This window comes from Ambystoma mexicanum, chromosome 4p, assembly GCF_040938575.1.
Source record: "Ambystoma mexicanum isolate Mex_15411 chromosome 4p, UKY_AmexF1_1, whole genome shotgun sequence".
NCBI classification, from domain to species: Eukaryota; Metazoa; Chordata; class Amphibia; order Caudata; family Ambystomatidae; genus Ambystoma; species Ambystoma mexicanum.
The window spans coordinates 1,202,944,234-1,202,963,073 of record NC_090927.1 but is presented as its reverse complement, the minus strand read 5'-3'; positions in this window follow the sequence as shown (position 1 = coordinate 1,202,963,073).

The window sequence follows — 18,840 nt, the reverse complement described above, 5'->3', positions numbered from 1 at the left end:
GTCTGACAAGGGCCTCAACGGATCACGATTTTCTGAAACCCCACTTTTTCCAGCTGTCAATCACTGGAATCTCTCAGGTATCTTAAATTCCAGTCTGCTATCTAGTTCTGTATACCTGGGAGGTCTTCCCCCATCACGCGGAGATTCCTTTGTAGGCATAAATTCCAAGAAACCTTCGGCCTGCATCTTGGACCTTGTCCCGCCTAGGCGATTGATATACCTGACTGTGGATGCGTTGTCCATCTTGAGCTACAGCATTTGACCTTTTCCTGTGTCCAGCATTTCACTTCAAAGGACCCCACTAACAACTCCAGGCAATTGATGTGGAGAGCTAGTTCCTCATCCGACTACCTACCTCTGATTGTCATGTCTCTGCACCAGCGACCCCGCTCCATCAGCTGGCATCCAATTCTATAAAGAGGTCCTGGGAGGATCCAAATATCGCTCTCCTGTTCCAGGCCTCATGTGGTAGTACCACAGCAGTTCCATTCTCGCTTCCAGAGAAATATGAATTCTCTGTACAGATGAAAGGCCCCTCCTGAGGTGTTGTATTTTTAGCTGCTGCAGGGTTCCATAATGGAGAGCACCTGGGAATATAGCCTGAATCTAAGATGATAGGCGACCTACAAGCCTGGACAGTTCTCTTAGAGATATCATCTCTATCGTCAAGGTGTTCTTGATCTCTTTCCTGATTGAGTTTACCTTCCCTAGAAGTAAACTGAGTGTTCCCTGCTCTGTGTTCACTATGAAGCCTATAAATTCAATCAATTGAGAAGGGACTATCTCCGACTTCTCCCAGTTGATTAGAAATCCCAACTGTTGCAATAAGTCGGCGTGTTAGCCACCTGTTCTATTAGAAGATCTCTGGCTTGACACATCAGAAAGATTTCATCCAGGTATGTAATTAACCTGATGCCCTGCTCCCTCAGTTTGCCAACTACTGGTCTCATCAGCTTAGTGAAACACCATTGCGCTGATGCCAACCCAAACTCCCATCTTTGTCCTTTCCAAAGAAACTTAACAGGGTGGCATTGTCTCTGCGTGATGGGAACATCAGATATGTGTCTCTGATGTCCACCCGAGCTAGCCAGTCACCTTTCTGTAACATGTCTTGCATGAGATGGATTCCCTCCATCATGAAATGCCTGTATACCAGAAATGCATTCAACGCTCTGAGGTTGATAACCGGTCTCACTTTATGTTTGCCTTTTACAGAAACAGATTGCTTATGTAACTTCCCGCCATAGCCGTCGCCGGCGCAATGGTGTCCTTCCGCCATAGTTCCTTTATCTCTGCATCCAATAATTTTTCATCTTTTCTGGTAAATCTGTTAGGCCTCTGTGGATGTGCCTGCACCGGTTCATGATAGCACCCCAATTGAAAACCTGCTACTGTCTCCAATACTCAGGAGTCTGCAGAGATCTATTTCCACTTGTCGATGCACTGGTTTACTCTCCCCCTGACTGGGGGAATCCTTACATCTGACTGTATATTGCGCTCTACTGAGATTGCTGTTACCTGTGTTATTATTTTGTTGTTTTCTGTTGCACCTCCATCTTCGGCCACAACCCTTCCCTTGATGGGAAAAACGGGTTGGGATGTCGGTCTTCTTGCTCTCTCAAACTTGCTCTGTTCTTGGAGGGCCTATAAGAGGAGTATCGGCTGGCAGAGCAATCCCTGCCTCTGCCAGCCCCTCCGAAAATGTTGCTGCCACATACTCTTTTTAATGAGGCTTCCACCTTTTCCAATGCAGCATAGGGTTTGGAAAACTTGGCCATAGCCTTAATAATCGGCTCTCCAAACAGTTTCCTTTTTGCTGCTGCCACTGCTTCTGAAGATGCCAGTTGTTTGGGAGAATTCTCCAGAATGGCTAATTTCCCTTACCTACTGAGTCCCCCAGCAGCTTTGCTGGATTTCTAGGATTTATTTTTTTCACCTGGTAAGATTGTGAGCCTTTTTTCCCACTCTTGCATGTGTTTTGCTGTGTGTGTTTAACATTTTTGTGTTCAAAGACTGTGGAGCCGCACCTACTCCATAGGCATCATCTTCTTACTGTGTGTCACACATCACCTCCAGTGCAGTGACACAGGGTTGTCTTTTTCAGAATTCCCACTTTAAACTCCATATTCTGGGACTGACTACTGTCTCCCAGAACATGTAAAGTTGCCATTGACTTTATTAGTATTTTTAAAGTCACAGACCCAGTACAAACGATCTTCTATAGAGTTCTGGAAAGGGTGAATGGAACATTATTTACTTCCCCTTTCATTAAGATTTGGCTGGTGGCAGTGGTATCAACCCTATTTTTCCTACCGCGGTCTATTTAAATAGCCTTGGTACTGTTTTGGGCTAAGTTAGTAGCCTCGAATTTAAATCCGCTGGACCCTATTTACTTTTATTTGGTTCTGGCTGGGTTTATTCGCCATTTCTTTTTGTAAAGGTCTTTCTCGTGTTTTACTCTGCACGCCAAACCAGGTTTGGTTCCTTTGTTCGCCGTCATTTGGCGGGCTTCAGCACAGAAGCCCTCCTTAGGCGCCTGAATGTCTGAGGGTGACAGGATGTGAGGGAGGGGTTTGAGACTCCCTGCACAGGGTCTCCTTGGTAACCCATGTCGCACTCTGTATGATTGGCTGTGGTGACTGTGCCGCCAGGACAGCCACCCTGCTGCGTGATTGACAGCAGGGCTGTGTGAATGGGGGAAAACTGCATAAAAAGCAGGTCTCTGGGGCTTGGAAGGCAGAGTCGCCACTGGATTGAGAGAACCGAAGAGAAGCTGAAAGAAGAGGAATACTACCGCGACTGAACCTCCCGGTGAAGCCCTGCTGCGGGTCCGAATTTCCAAACTTCGACGACAGAGAAGATCTGCAAGGAAGCTTCTTCCCTTGAGCTGGTGTGACCAACCAGTTTGCCAAACACCAAGCAAGGCCTCCCTCCCCTGGTCGAATTTGCTGTGCACAGCTGCAGTGAACCGGATAGCTAGGAGGACCGGACCATGTTTGGGTTTTAAGGAGCACACCTTTTATTCGTTGATTTGCTCTGCTGCTGGTTTCTTCCCTCGCCAGTGCAGGACCCTCCAGTCTTCCTACTTCAGGTCAGTCCGACAGTCGCTTCAGGAACCGTGAGCCTGCAGGACCTGCCAGGAACTTCTGCCTCAGCTACAGCCTTCTTCTTCATTAAAGGTACTGTTCAAACCCGGTTGTTTGTTCCGTCCGACTGCGGTGAAAGTGTTTCAAAACCTTCGCCAATCCGGGGGCGTGTCCTTCTCTACTCTTTTAAGTAACTTTTCTTCTGACCAACTTTGTTTCAAACTCTTGGCAAAGACTTAACCACAAACTACTCTGAACTGTGTGATCCTCTGCAAAGACTCTGTACTATTAACATTTGCACAGGCCTATTGATTTGAATCCTCATTGTAGCAAGCCTTTTCTAGATTGCCCTGCCTACTTGTTGGTGCTGCTTAATTTTGTATAACCTTGCCTTTCCCTCCCTTTTAAATTGCTGTAGTGCCATTTTGCTCAAACTTCATTTTGAGCTTAACTTGTACAGAATTCATCTGGGGTTGTGCAGTAGATTAAGAGTGTGATTTTTCTGCTGCTTCACTTAGTGAATTGTTTTACAACTGATGTGTAAATAAATGTATATTCTTTTACTCAGAAACCTTGAGTCAGTGTTTGTTTGAACCATAGTAATTGCTGTCCTTTGTGTAACTATTGATACTGCTCACTTTACTCTTGAAATAAGTCTGGCTGCTCAGCCATCGCTACCACTTTACTGTGTAGTACAGGCTTGTACCAAAGGTGAATTTGTACGGTCTCTTGTAGTCTTAATTGTGTGTGGTGTTCCCAAAGGGTACTGCATATGATTCTAACACCAGTTCACCCAGCTAGGAATCAACTTTGACCAATTGGGACCGTCTTCTTTCCATCACCATTGCACTATTGGCATTGCCTAGTAAGCAAATTGCTCTCTGTGCCTAGCCTGCTAGAATATTTGGATCCACCACCTCTTTTTTCTGCTTTGCTAGCTGCCAATTTGTTATTAGCAGACCTACTACATCTAACAACTTTTTAATTTTTTCATTTTTTATTTAAATGTCTATAGTGCATACGAACTTTCACATTTCAAAAACACATATTTATTTATGAGCTACAATAGATTCATTCTAATAACACATTACATTGCAATCATACGAATAAGTGCTATGTGCATGGATTTGTTATCTGTATTTAAGCAACACCACAAAAGCGACACAACCTTGCATCCTTAGCAATAGCAAGTTCTGAGCCGATAATCGTCAAGACTGGTAATCTATTTACCCTTAAAAGAAGAAGAAATCTGTGCAACGCAGTGGATGGACATACTTTTAGGTACCTCTGAGGTACTTCACATTTCTGGGATAGATTCTCCATTGCTGATTGATTGTTCTTTTCTTTTTCTTTTTCTTTTTTTTACAGAACCTGATTGATTGTTCTTCAAGGTAGCCAGATGGGCATAATTGGCAGTCCATTCCCATTGCTCTAGTTTGATGATACAAGTATTTTGCAATGTATGAAGATCTTCATCCCAGTTGGGGATCCACTCTGGATTCAAAAAGTCGTATTTGCCAGTCGTGGAAATTTGCTGTCATCACTGATGCTGATTTTCTCTCCATATAGTTGTTATAATTGGCATCTCGGGGCAGACCCTGATTTTAGTACACCAGGCATCTTCTGTTCAGTGCCTGAGTTACTAAAGAGGTTAAGCCCATTTCTAATCTAATTATTTCCATAGGCACACTCGGTCCAACCCATTACCTTCCATGGCTTTCAGCCAGGATAGATTGTGTATACATAAAGCCTTGAGGCCATACGACATAGACTCACAGAAACTCTTGTTTGTATAACATCAGTATACCGTGCAAGCTGCGACCAGTAACTTCTCTAATGCATCTGGAGATCATAAACGTCAGTGCTATTGCTTTTCTCCTCTTCTCTGCGATGATTCCTAAATAGTCGCATTTAGTTGTTAACTCCAGGCCAAGATATTTGAAGTAATTGACATGCTCAATGTAGTTTTCTGCCACCAACATCTTTGGTATTGGTTTATACCTGTGAGCAAAATGCACCATCTTACTTTTCTCATCGTTTAACTTTAGCCCATTTATACTCACATATCTTTACAGTTCAGACGACGATCTTTTGAGGCCTGTGAATGTACGGTCACACAGTACGAGATCATCAGCATATGATATGCACACCACTTTCTCACCAGCTATGCTTGGGGATAGTTATTAATGCACTGCAAGTATTCATGTAAGTCTGCTCTGTATATGTTGAAATGCAGGGGTGCCATCACACACCCCAAATCACACCTCTCTGGGTTTCTATTGGCCGTGTGGCAGCACCCCTACTGTCCAACCTAACCTGCACAGTGGTCTTCTCATGTAGGCCATGTACGGCACGCAAGAGAACATCTGGGCAGCTAAATGCTTCGATTTTTGACCACAGTCTATTTCTGTCTACTGTGTTCACGGCTGCCCAGAAATCAATCATAGCCACATTGTTCCGCTCACCTGGTTCCCACGGGGGTGTCGACCGGAACTGGGCCGCTGTTGTTTACAACAGCGTGACATGTAGCGCCGAGATGACTGACTGGACTGGCCCACTCAGGCTAGTTTGTCTGGCTCGCAGGAATATTCTTCTGCAAAGGAGAAGAGGAATTAACCACCCGTGGAATTGAGTGTCAACCCACCTTCCCCATTCCCGTTGTCTTCCCACAGATCACTCTTGATGTCCCCTCCTTAGTCTCACCTGATGGTTTGGAAGGATGAGCTCTCCATCCTGCGTTGACCGCAGGGGCGCGTTGATGACCAGTTACTTCACTGGCGTAGAGGAATTGGTGAGTTCCAGTATTGACTCTAAAGTCCAATTGTTCATAAGAGTTCAAATGTCTGATCTTCACTCTGTCCGATTCCTTGCAGGTTGCCGATTAATCCACTCGAAGATTTCCAAATGGCAATTGGTAAGATTCAGGTATGTCTATTGTGGTTTTCCCCTTAGGGGCCGGGGTACGGCGATGAAGCAGAGTTGACTGCGCCGACCCGAGATGAGGTGAGTACCCCCCGTGGTAAATCAGGTAAGTCCTTGGGGGTAGCTTGTATAGCCTTAGAGAGTCCCCTTGCTAACCTTGCTGTCTTTGTCTCCTTAGGTGTTGGAGGGCGGCCGCGAGATGGAGAGAGCATGATGGAATGCTGAAGTACCGCCAAGCAGGTGAGTTCAGCGCGGCACCGTAGGAATGCGAAGCGATGCTTCAAAGACTTCTGTCTTTCAGCTCCGTGGCGAAATGGATCAGGATTCAGGTAAGGATTAAAGTTAAAACTCCTGTTCTAACCTTTATCCTTCTTTTCTTCTTGTTTCAGGAGTCCCAGGACTGAAGCGGGCGTGGCTGAATACTGGAGCTGCTGAAAACACGGTGAGCGTTACGCTGCAGCAAGAAGAATAACGCGAAGCACGTGTGGCTGTCCGGGCGTGGTTTAAATAGCCTTGGAAGAAGATCCAGGTAAGTATTCTTCCACAGCCCCACCCAAGTAACAAAATAGTCCCTTCCGTAAAATAGTTCCTCCTAAGCCTCATTTGGCTTGAGTCTTCATGCAGCATGGTCTGCCTCAGGTGAGTATGCAGCATGGTCTGCTTCAGGTAAGTTATCAATAATGAGCCTGGCGCCCATGGCGCCAGGACTGACTTTATCTTTATGAGCCTGGCGCCATAGGCGCCAGGACTGCACCCAAACAGCCCCTAACTGGGGCTTTTGGGCAGGCTCCAAGTGGCATGAGGCCTGCTTCGGGGGCTGCTGGGCCTGGTCTGGTCTTCCGGGGGCAGGCATCATGACAGCACTCCCCCTCAAGGCCCCTCCTAAAGTCGTTCTCCACCTTGGCCGTGGTTTGTCTGGAAATTCCCGATGGAACCTCTTCACTAAACGAGGTGCATGCAAGTGGTTACTAGGTTCCCAAGACCTTTCCTGCGGACCATAACCTTTACAGTCAATTAGGTAAAAGAGTTTTGATCTCACTCTTTTTGAGTCCAAAATATTCTTGACTTCGAACTCGGGCTCCCCGTCTATGAGGATAGGTTCAGGTGTAGTGGTTAGCCTAGTTCCTGGTTGCACTGGCTTCAAAAGAGACACGTGGAAGACGGGATGGATTCGCATATGAGCAGGTAGGTCCAACTTGACGGCCACTTGGTTAATAATTGCCTTGACAGAAAAAGGTCCCAAATACCTGGGGTTAAAGGTCCGAGTCCCCTTGAGTGGTAAGTGCTTAGTGGCTAACCATACTTGGTCCCCTATTTGGTATTGAGTAGCTTCACTTCTGTGCTGATCCGCATCCTTTTTGTATTTTTCCTTAGCCTTTTGCAAATGGATGGTTGCTTCTTTAAAGGCTTGTGTAATAACAGCGTGGAGATGGTCCACTGCGGGCATCTCTAAATGCTGGGGTGAGTCCAAATCCGAGCTTCGAGGATGGTGCCCATAAATGGTAAAAAAAGGACTTTGTCCAGTTCCTGAGTGTACAGAATTATTGTACGCATACTCTGCGATCCACTGAATGTCTTTCCAATTCCCCTCAGACTGATGTAGCATACAACGGAGGTACTGTTCAAGAGTCTGGTTGGTCCTCTCCGTTTGACCGTCGGTCTGAGGGTGGTGACTGGTCGAAAGCCTAACATCAATTTGTGCCAGTTGGCAGCATTTCCTCCAAAAATGTGAAATGAATTGACTGCCCCGATCTGAAATTAACACCGAAGGAAAGCCATGCAGGCGGACAACATTTTCAAGGAATTCCTTGGCCAGGACTGAAGCTGAAGGTATCCCTTTTAAAGGAATGAAGTGGGCCATTTTAGAAAAAAGATCTACAATAACTAGAATGGTATTGTAACCTTGGTATGGGGTTAAATCTGTGATAAAGTCTAATGACAAGGTATGCCAAGGGGTAGGTGGTATGTCTAATGGTTGCAATAATCCAGCAGGTTTTTTCTTTTGCCCTTTATTTTGTGCGCAAATGCCACAAGACATGACAAATGATTTGACATCCTTTCGCCAGGTGGGCCACCAAAATTGCTTCCTAATTTTAGCTTCGGTTTTTGCAATACCCGGATGCCCTTCTATTAAGGTGTCATGGTAATGGGAAATGACAAGTTCCTGTAGTTCTTTTTGCGGTAAAAATAGCCGGCCTTGGTAATAAGGTAAATCATCGATGACAGAGTACTCTGGACCTTTCTTTGCCCAGTCCTGTAGGGCAACGGAATCAAAGAGTTGGTGGATCTTGTTTTGAATGTCCTCCAGTGTCTGTATGGATGTCAGGCCAAGGATTCTCTGTTCCGGAATTATGGGTACGGGTTCTAAAGTTATTTCTGCTTCTCCCATTCCAATCCGGGACAAGGCGTCTGCTTTACCATTCTTACAACCTGGTCGATAGGTTATTACAAAATCAAACTCGGCGAAGAACAATGCCCAACAGAGTTAGCGCGAAGATTGGGCTTTGGCTGTCTTTAGGTATTGTAAGTTGCGGTGATCGGTGATGACCGTGATGGTATGTCTGGCACCCAGTAGATAGTGCTGCCAAGCCTTGAAGGCGGACTTGATGGCCAGCAGCTCCTTGTCAGTTATGGCATAGTTTAATTCAGGGGCTGAAAATGTTGTTGACCAAAATGCCACTGGGTGAAGCTGGTTAGTTTCGGGATCCTTTTGGGAAAGGACTGCTCCCATGGCTGAACTGGATGCATCTGTTTCCACTATGTAGGGAAGCTCGGGGCGCGGGAGTCTTAATATGGGAGCAGATGTGAATTTAGCTTTTAACTCTTGGAAGGCATTCTCGGCTTCCTGTGTTCACACAAAGCGTTTGTTTTTTCGCAATAGCGTCGTAATGGGATGTACAATGTGCGAGAAGTCTGGGATAAACCTGCGGTAGAAATTGGCAAAGCCAAGCATGCTTTGAACTCCTTTGATTGAACTTGGCGAAGGCCAATTAAGAATGGCATCCACTTTTCGTGTATCCATCCGGATTCCTCTCGGGGTCAGAATAAATCCAAGGAATTCCACTTCCGTAGTGTGGAAGATGCACTTTTCCAGTTTAGCATATAATTTATGCTGGCGTAACTTCTCTAGGACTGCTCGGAAGTGTTTTACATGCTCAGATTCTGATAAAGAGTATACTAAGATGTCGTTGATGTAAACGACCACACAAACGTCGATAAGCTCTCGGAGGACATCGTTCATGAAGAACTGGAAGGCTGCTGGTGCATTGCATAGTCCGAAGGGCATCACCTGGTACTCAAATTGTCCGTACTTGGTGCGAAAAGCAGTCTTCCATTCGTCACCCTCTTTGACACGTACCAGATGATATGCCCCCCGAAAGTCTAGTTTCGTGTATATACAAGCGTCCTTCACCTGGTCTAGTAGTTCTGGGATCAAAGGTAGTGGGTATCGATTCTTGATGGTTATCTGATTCAGTGCGCGGTAGTCTATACATGTTCTAAGGTCGTCTTCCTTTTTCGGTACGAAGAACAAAGCTGAAGATGCAGGGGACTTGGACGGGCGAATGAAGCCATTAGCAAGGTACTGGTCCAGGTACTGGCGCAAATGGAGATTTTCGGGTTCCGTAAGGGCATAGATTCTGCTGCAAGGTGGTTGTGCTCCAGGTACAAGATCTATTTGACAATCATACGATCTGTGAGGTGGTAAGGTGTTTGCCTGTTCCTTTTGGAAGACATCCTGAAAGTCTTGGTATTCAACAGGTAATTGTATGGCTACTGGAATTACTGGGGCCAGGACTGAGTTTTGAGTTTTCCTTGGGTAGCAGATGTGAGCACATTCTGGGAAGGTTAGTCTCTTCTCTCGCCAATCAATACAGGGATTATGTTTTTCCAACCAAGGTATCCCCAGTATCAGCTGAAACTGTGGGGCCTTGATTAAGTCAAACACCATAGCTTCTCGATGTCCATCTTGACTCAGCAATGTCATCTCTGCAGTGGAATGAGTTACGGGTCCAGAGGCAATTTCCGTTCCATCTACAGTGGTGACAACATCGGCCGTGGTCTTGCGGATGAGAGATAGATTCATCCTGGTAGCCAATTCCCAGTCCAAGTAATTTCCTACGGCTCCACTGTCTACGTACACCTTTACCGCGTGCATGCATGATGGCTGCTCTGGATCTACAAGGACCATGGGTATGGTGAAATGCGAGGTCAGAGTGTCCTTCTTTAAGCTCGGCAAGCGGACCTCTACGCTTGCCGGGCGTGGTCATTTCCTGAGTCAGATTTCACATGGTTTTCGTCTGCTGCTCCTATAACTTTCTTGGGTGGTTTTACAGGGCAGTTCCGAAGAAAATGACCAGTAGTTCCGCAATATAAACATAATTGCAGTTGCCGTCTTCTATCTCTTTCCTTCCGGGTTAAAGGTCCATTAACCCCCCGACTTGCATAGGTTCTGAGACATCTACCCCCTTGGAGCTTACGTGGGTTTTAACCAACACCCTGTTCTCAAACTTGGTTCGGTCAGCCTTCCTGGTTTGAAGTCTGTGATCGAGCTGGACCACTAGATCTATATATTCAGCACAGTCTTGAGGCGGGTTCACGATTTGGGCCAAAACATCTTTGAGTTCTCCCCGAAATCCTCGATGGAACAATGTGATTCACTTGGCTTCAGGCCATTCGGTTTCCACTACTAATCTATTGAAAGTTGCAATGTAAGATAAAAGATCCTGGTTACCTTGACGTAGGGATAAAAGTTCGTTGTCCAAAGCCTGTCCTCGGGAGTGTCGGGCGAATAGTCTTTCCATGCTTGTTCGAAAACCCTAGAAATCTCGAAGAATCGGGTCATCCTGGTTAACTTGTGGAATGGACCAATCCGCCGCACTGCCGCTGAGATATGACAGTACAAAGGCTACCTTGGCCTGATCATTTGGGAAAGCTCCAGGTCTACATAAAAAGTGCAAGCAGCATTGATTCATGAATGTTGCAAACCCTTTTGGGTCTCCGGCAAAGCGTTCAGGCGGAGCCAAAAGAAGGGCTCCAGGTAAATTTATCTGCACCGGGTTACTCGATGGTACAGGAGCTGGACGTGCCCCAAGTCCTGGTAGAGGTGTTTGTCCAGCCTGGCTCTGTAATAGTTGTTTGGCCAACTCATCATTTCGTTCTTTTTACACTATCAGTTCCCTCCTGAGGGCATTGGTTTCTTGGCGGGCGGAATGCACTTCGGCCCTTAATTCCCCTAATAATTGGGCCAACTGATCAGTTTCCGAGGTCTCCATGACGCCCAGGTGGGTATTTGTGGATAGGCTTCGCGTTCTGTTACGCTCACCTGGTTCCCACGGGGACGTCGACCGGAACTGGGCCACTGTTGTTTCCACCAGCGTGGCGTGTAGCGCCGAGATGACTGACTGGACTGGCCCGCTCAGCCTAGTTTGTCTGGCTCGCAGGAATATTCTTCTGCAAAGGAGAAGAGGAATTAACCACCCGTGGAATTGAGTGTCAACCCACCTTCCCCACTCCCGTTGTCTTCCTACAGATCACTCTTGATGTCCCCTCCTTAGTCTCACCTGATGGTTTGGAAGGATGAGCTCTCTATCCTGCGTCGACCGCAGGGGCGCGTTGATGACCAGTTACTTCACTGGCGTAGAGGAATTGATGAGTTCCAGTATTGACTCTAAAGTCCAATTGTTCATAAGAGTTCAAATGTCTGATCTTCACTCTGTCCGATTCCTTGCAGGTTGCCGATTAATCCACTCGAAGATTTCCAAATGGCAATTGGTAAGATTCAGATAAGTCTATTGTAGGGTACGACGATGGAGCAGAGTTGACTGCGCCGACCCGAGATGAGGTGAGTACCCCCCGTGGTAAATCAGGTAAGTCCTTGGCGGTAGCTTGTATAGCCTTAGAGAGTCCCCTTGCTCACCTTGCTGTCTTTGTCTCCTAAGGTGTCGGAGGGCGGCCGCGAGATGGAGAGAGCGTGATGGAATGCTGAAGTACCGCCAAGCAGGTGAGTTCAGCGCGGCGCCGCAGGAATGCGAAGCGATGCTTCAAAGACTTCTGTCTTTCAGCTCCGTGGCGAAATGGATCAGGATTCAGGTAAGGATTAAAGTTAAAACTCCTGTTCTAACCTTTATCCTTCTTTTCTTCTTGTTTCAGGAGTCCCAGGACTGAAGCGGGCGTGGCTGAAGACTGGAGCTGCTGAAAACACGGTGAGCGTTACGCTGCAGCAAGCAGAATAACGCGAAGCACGTGTGGCTGTCCGGGCGTGGTTTAAATAGCCTTGGAAGAAGATCCAGGTAAGTATTCTTCCACAGCCCCACCCAAGTAACAAAATAGTCCCTTCAGTAAAATAGTTCCTCCTAAGCCTCATTTGGCTTGAGTCTTCATGCAGCATGGTCTGCCTCAGGTGAGTATGCAGCATGGTCTGCTTCAGGTAAGTTATCAATAATGATCCTGGCGCCCATGGCACCAGGACTGACTTTATCTTTATGAGCTTGGCGCCATAAGCGCCAGGACTGCACCCAAACAGCCCCTAACTGGGGCTTTTGGGCATGCTCAAAGTGGCATGATGCCTGCTTCCGGGGCTGCTGGGCCTGGTCTGGTCTTCCGGGGGCAGACATCATGACACACATGCAGATAAGGGTTAGCTTTAGTCTGTGTTTCCCTGGTAAGAATGTCTAAAGGCCAATGGCAGTGGGCTGTACCTTATCCTGCCCTGAATCCCATTTGATATTTATCCAACAAATTTGTGGAATGAGCCCATTTCTCCAGACCATCTCAAATTAGGGATGCAAACCTTTTTCCAGATACATCGAACATCGCAAGGAGTCTGAAGTTCGCTGGTGCCAATCTTTTAACTTTTTTATAAATAGGGACCAAGAAGGATCTCCTCCAAGAGGAGGATATATTGCCCTCTTTGCAAACCTTAGCAACTTATCTTGTTATCTGTCAAGACCCCTCTTTATATTTATTGCCCCATGAACATGAGCATCCATTCATCAATGTCAGTTGTTTTCGTCACTACGGCTGGTGCAAGGGGCCTGGGGCACTCAGCTCTCACTTTGTTACTGACCTCTTTGTTCAGTAGGGCCCTCAAACTTTTCTTTAGATAGGCCCTTATTTTGGTCAGTGGCTCCCATTTGGAGGATCTGGGGTGTACTAATGACTCTGGATCAAACTCATCCCCCCGATCCTCTTTTTCCACTGGTCTCTTCCTTTTCTTGTTAACTTTGCATTTCTTAGTACTGTTGGACAATCATTCATCTGTCTCATCTGCACTTCTATCAGACAAACTATCACTGCTCTGTAAGATGTCTGCAACAGAGTCGTCCGTACTTTCCATCTGGTCATATTTCTCCCAGGACCTTGCCATTTTCTTGCCACTGTAATTCTTGCGTGGCAAACCCGGGGTCGGAGGGTATGGGCACAGAGCAGATTTTCTTTATTCGCCCTTTTTCCCTGCGAGTTTCTCTTTCTTCATTTCTTAACTCCTGCATGACCTGAGAGAAAGCCAACCAAATTCACCATGCTCAGTGGTTTGGTAAATGGCTCTAAGCCGGCGCACTCTACTTTCTGTAACACTTGTCCCATCCTGGGAACTATCCTGCCACGACTCATATGTGGTATGTCCGACTTGCCACTGGAGTTACCTGCTCATTCCGAATGAATGGTATATTACTGTGGCTCACAAGTGGGTCAGTGCAGTTCATTTTGGTCTTCTGCCGCCAATACAGATTTATCTCTTTAAGTCACAACTGTGGCTTGTCTGGAGATGTATAATGTTTATGATAATTTTACCTCAGAATGTGCCCATATAGCAATTCTCCTGGGACCATGTCCGTTCAGAGTTGATTGGCAGGTTTTCTTCGGACTGAGCCTGTACGTAATTCTCTCGGTACTTTTCCCATTCAGAACTCATGGAGACAGTTGTAAGTCACGTCATTTCTTCTTTCCAGCAGATGACGCTTGGCTGATATGCCGATGATGGACTGATCTCGCGTTTGCCTTAGTTTGTTTACATTTTTTTAATTAATGAATGACTCACTCTATCTAATGCGCATGTGCGCGCACTCGTCCGACTCCACGGAAGTAAACCAGAAGCACTGGAACCCGTTGAGTCCCGTCACGCTCTGAGGTGACTTCCGTGGCAATTCCTACCTCCTATCACTTGCGCTTCTAACACAGATGACGGGTCCTGTGGCCCCATCGCGGCCCGTTGGATGTACGTTAATATCACGAAAACCAAAATCTCGAACTATAAAATCACGAACACAATAGGTTTGCATTTTGTAATTCGAGATTTTTCTTTTTTTCCTGCAACACATGTTGTGTATGCAGGGGACACCCACACGACCCCCACAGACCAAAATACCGAATTAGGGGAGCGCCCCCACAACCCCTGCTCTCCTAATTTGGTATTTTGGAATACGGGATTTTTGTAGTCCCAAAATGCAGGACTTTGGGTGATGCAGGATTTTAAATAAGGTATTTTTGTTGAATACCGGCCTGTTATTACTGAGTGAATACGCTCCAGGATCGTTGCTCCCAGAGCCGGCCTTAGGGGGGCGAGCCGGGCGACCGCCTGGGGCGCCACGCCCCCCAGGGCGCCTTTTGCCCCCGCCACGCCAGCTCGGAGGAGTCTTTAAAGGGCTCTCCTGAGCTGGCGTTGTGAGAGAAGGCGCAGCAGGTGGCCTTATACTGTAAATTGTGCTCGCGGCAGGGGGGTGCATTTAAATGCGCCCCTCTGCCACGGGCACTTTTCACAAGAAAAGGCACCATTAGCCCCACACCACGCCAGCTCCGAGGAGTCTTTCAAGGGCTCCCCCGAGCTGGCATGGTGGCAGAAGGTGTGGCAGGCGCCTCATTGCCATTGAATGAACCCGCAGCGGCGGGGTCATTCAATGGCAATGGGGTGCTAACGCGCCCTATTTAACCTCCTCGCCAAAGCGAGGAGGTTAAAAAAAAAAAAGAATGGGGCCCCTCCTTGCCCTGCCCCCTTCCACCCTGCCCCCTGTTAACCAGGGGGCGCTGTGGGCGAGAGGGGGGGCGCCAATTCGCCCAGGGCGCTGCTGCCCTTAAGGCCGGCTCTGGTTGCACCCACGATCGCTGCTCTGCTGCAGCTTTAAGCTCTAATGCGGTCACAACATAAAAAAGAAATTAGCCACATACACGTGCGCTCAATCAAATAGTAAATATTGAAATGTACTAATCTGCTGCCTGAACAACAAAGAAAGAGTAGAAGGAAAGGAATTCAGTGGAGGATGTAGGTGCTCATGGACTGTGATTGGTCAGAAGTCTCACATGGAAATTGAGAACCAACCTATCAAGCACAAACTACTTAAAATACTAAATGTTCGAGGGAAATGAATGTTTGCACTTGAGTTGTGAAGTGTTTTCATATGCTGCTCGAGAAGTAAAGAGTAGAGATGAGCAAAATCTAAGCTTCCGGTCTTGACAAAGAATCTGTAAGGACTGACACTGGGCTCTCATTACCATCTGCATCGGATCACACACAGAAAACAGGATGAGTTGGGGGTGAGGGGGGAGGGTTGACATCTGTAGCCACTTCAAGGGGGGAGAGCTATGAAATGGGGAGAAAAAAAGTTTTTCAAAAATCTTCTTGCTAGACAGGGCGATGCTCACTTGTTAGAATCGGGATGAGGAAGATGAGAAAAAGGGGAGCACACTTCAGATTGCACTGTGCACCCCATTACTAAAAGAAATACCACTCCAGAGCATACCAATAGTGCTAGGGATCGACGCAGCTTGTTGTCCGTGCTTCCTCCTGTGTGGTGCAAAAGCACAGGGCCTTCTTTGCATGTATCCAGAGCACTCTCTTGGGACGTTGGTTTACCTATGCAAAGAGGGAACACACATTTCAATCGTCACGCCCGCAAAAGGACCATGCCTGTATTTGCCCCTTTCTGTAATACCAATGTGCACTCCTTGCCGTGTAGACAGCACAATGTGCCAATAGGGCACATTTCAAGAATGAGGCCTACTGATGTTATGTTAAACACATTTATAGAGCGCACGTTCACCCAGGGGCATCTTGGCGCTAAGACAACCAGAAGAAGCTGAAACCCAACCATGCAAATAAAATAATGGCGTTTTCAATGAGCGTCTAAACTCATAGTGATTCTCAAAGCATCATAGAGCAAATGGCAGAGTATTCCACAGTTTGACCGCATCAATCAAAAATGCAAACCTAGATACCCGGAAGCGAGGAACAGTGATCAAATGAGCATTACCGGAACGAAGGGTGTGCCCAGGAACATAGGCGACCAATTTATCATGTAGAAATGTGGCCCCTTGATGATAAGGCCTGATTCACCGGGCAAAGGAAATTAATTTCAACCCTCTTGGCCACAGTCAACCAATGCAAAGACTGAAGCACTGGGGTAATATGAAAGCCCCTAAGGAGTATTGGTGGCAATCCGAGCTGCCATATTTTTCAGTAGCTGTAATCGGTACAATATGTAATGAGGCTGAACTAGAAAATAAAAAAGACATTGCAATAGTCAATGCGACTAAGGATGCAATGACCAAAGGCGGCAAATTACTAGACAAAAAAGGCAGTGCCTTATGGAGAATCTTTAGGCGATAATGGCCGGCTTTGCAAAAAGAGCGAACCTGGGTAGTCATTGAGAGCGACACAGACAGATAACACCCAAGTTCTTAGCCACTGTCATCAGAGTGGAGGTAGCACCCAAGACAGGGGGTCAAAGAGAAGAGGACCAAAGTGTGGAAGTGGTGTGGGAGCCCACCACCAGAACCTCTGTGTTGACCCCATTAAGCTTTAGCCACAATGGTCAGGTAAATCACTCTACATTGCCCATTAAAAAAAAATAAAGTGCTGAATTCTGTAAACAAAAGAGCAAATGGGAGATGGTATTGGTTGGAATCACTGTATTCTGTGCCATAGTAATAAAGATTAACTTTAACTGTTACTATTCTGAGATGGATTTTAACTGATGATTGAGAGTTGTTTTTTCTAATGGCACTCATTTGGGAACATTGTAGTATTTGCTTTGTTTGGGCCTTGTGGATTATGTACAGATTTAAGCAAATTCCTGTTATTATTTTGTCTTTTCCTGCACTTTTGTTACATCTGGGATACGGTCTACCTCATCTGATTTAATATGCCTTTCAGACAATGCAATAAACTATTAAAACACCATGTTTACAGACAGATGAAATAAATGTATTTCAACCAAATATTTTGAAAAAACAAGCTTTAGCCAATTGCTGTTAATCCACCCTTTCACGGCTGCCGGGCACTTACACAAGCACAACGACACCTCAGATTGGTTAAGATCGAGTCGAACAACGATCTGGGTGTCGTCAGCATAAGAGTAGCACCGGAGGCCATAGGAGCGGACGAGAAAGACAAGAGACTGCGCTCTGAGACCCATGGGCATGCGGCACGTAATAAAAACGGATTAATAATAATAATAATAGAGATGTTGAATAGCATAGGGACAGGGTAGAGCCCTGAGGAATACCACAAGAAAGCGAACAAGAAGAAGAACAGAATGGAGGAAGAGAAAGAGATTGGCCCCTCTCAGTCAGGAAGGATTTAAACCAGGACAATACTAGTCCCGAAAGTTCTGCCAGGGCCAGGCTGGACAGCAGAAGGGAGTGGTCCACAGTGTCTAATAAGATCAAGTCACCCACTGCTCCCTGGTCAACCAGCCTGGCAAGATCATGCACCACAGAGACCAGGATACTCTCGCTGCCACGCCCCGGGCGGAATCGAGACTGAAAGGGGTCTATGCAATTAGAAGACTGTAGAAAAGAACAGAGAAGAGTAGAAACCAGAGAATCCAATAATTTCATTAAAAAAGGAAGAAGAGAAATAGGGTGAACATTGGCCAGAATAGAAGGATCTAATGTAGGTTTCTTAAGGCGAATGGCCATTCCTGTTTAAATTGAGCCAGAATAAGGCAAGATTGGCAAAACAGAATAACTGCCTATGTAGCCCAGGTAACTATATTCGGCAAACTATCTTTAAGTACACCCAAAGGGATTGTATTTGATGGGGCTGCAGAAATAATTCCTCTTACGGCAGTCAGTGCTGCCTCAACGGAAAACTCATGGAAAATAGACCATGAATGGAATGAAGCTGCTACCTGTGCAACTAGCACAGAAGCATCAGCATCTTGGAGTCATCAGCATCTCAGAGTCATCAGCATCTCAGAGTCATCAGCATCTCAGAGTCATCAGCATCTCGATTTGTCAAACTGATATCATTATGGATGTCTGCAATTTTAGAAACGAAGAAGTCAGACAAGAGATTACCGAATGTCTGAGTAGAAACCACTTTTGGAGAAGAATACAACCAATGAGAATAGTTCTTTGGGTTTATTCAGTGCAGTTTCAACTTTATTAGTGTAGAAAACGCATTTTGCTTCATCTATAGCCAAATGTTATTGCTTGATAGACTGAAGAAAAAGCACATTCTTATTAGAGTCATAAAATAGGCGCCATTTACGTTCCGGCAGTCTCATTTTAATGCGCAGGGCTTTAAGATCGTCAGTAAACTGCAGCTGCGAAGCCCACCCACAAGGTCGGACTAATTTAGGAGGTGCAAAAGGATTAGCTGCAAGGCAAGATGTCGAGATAAAAAAGACAGAGCCACAGTCGAAGCACTGTTGGGCTGGTCATTAATAAACAATGCAATAGTCTACAGGGCTCAAGTCGAGGGTACACAAGGGTAGATGGATTCCACCCACTTTTGTTTATGGGGTTGACTCAGCCCACCCCCGTAGTTAAAATGATAAACATTGAATGTCCTCTTTGAATGTATGAATTAAAGCCAACCTCAGGGATCGAGCCG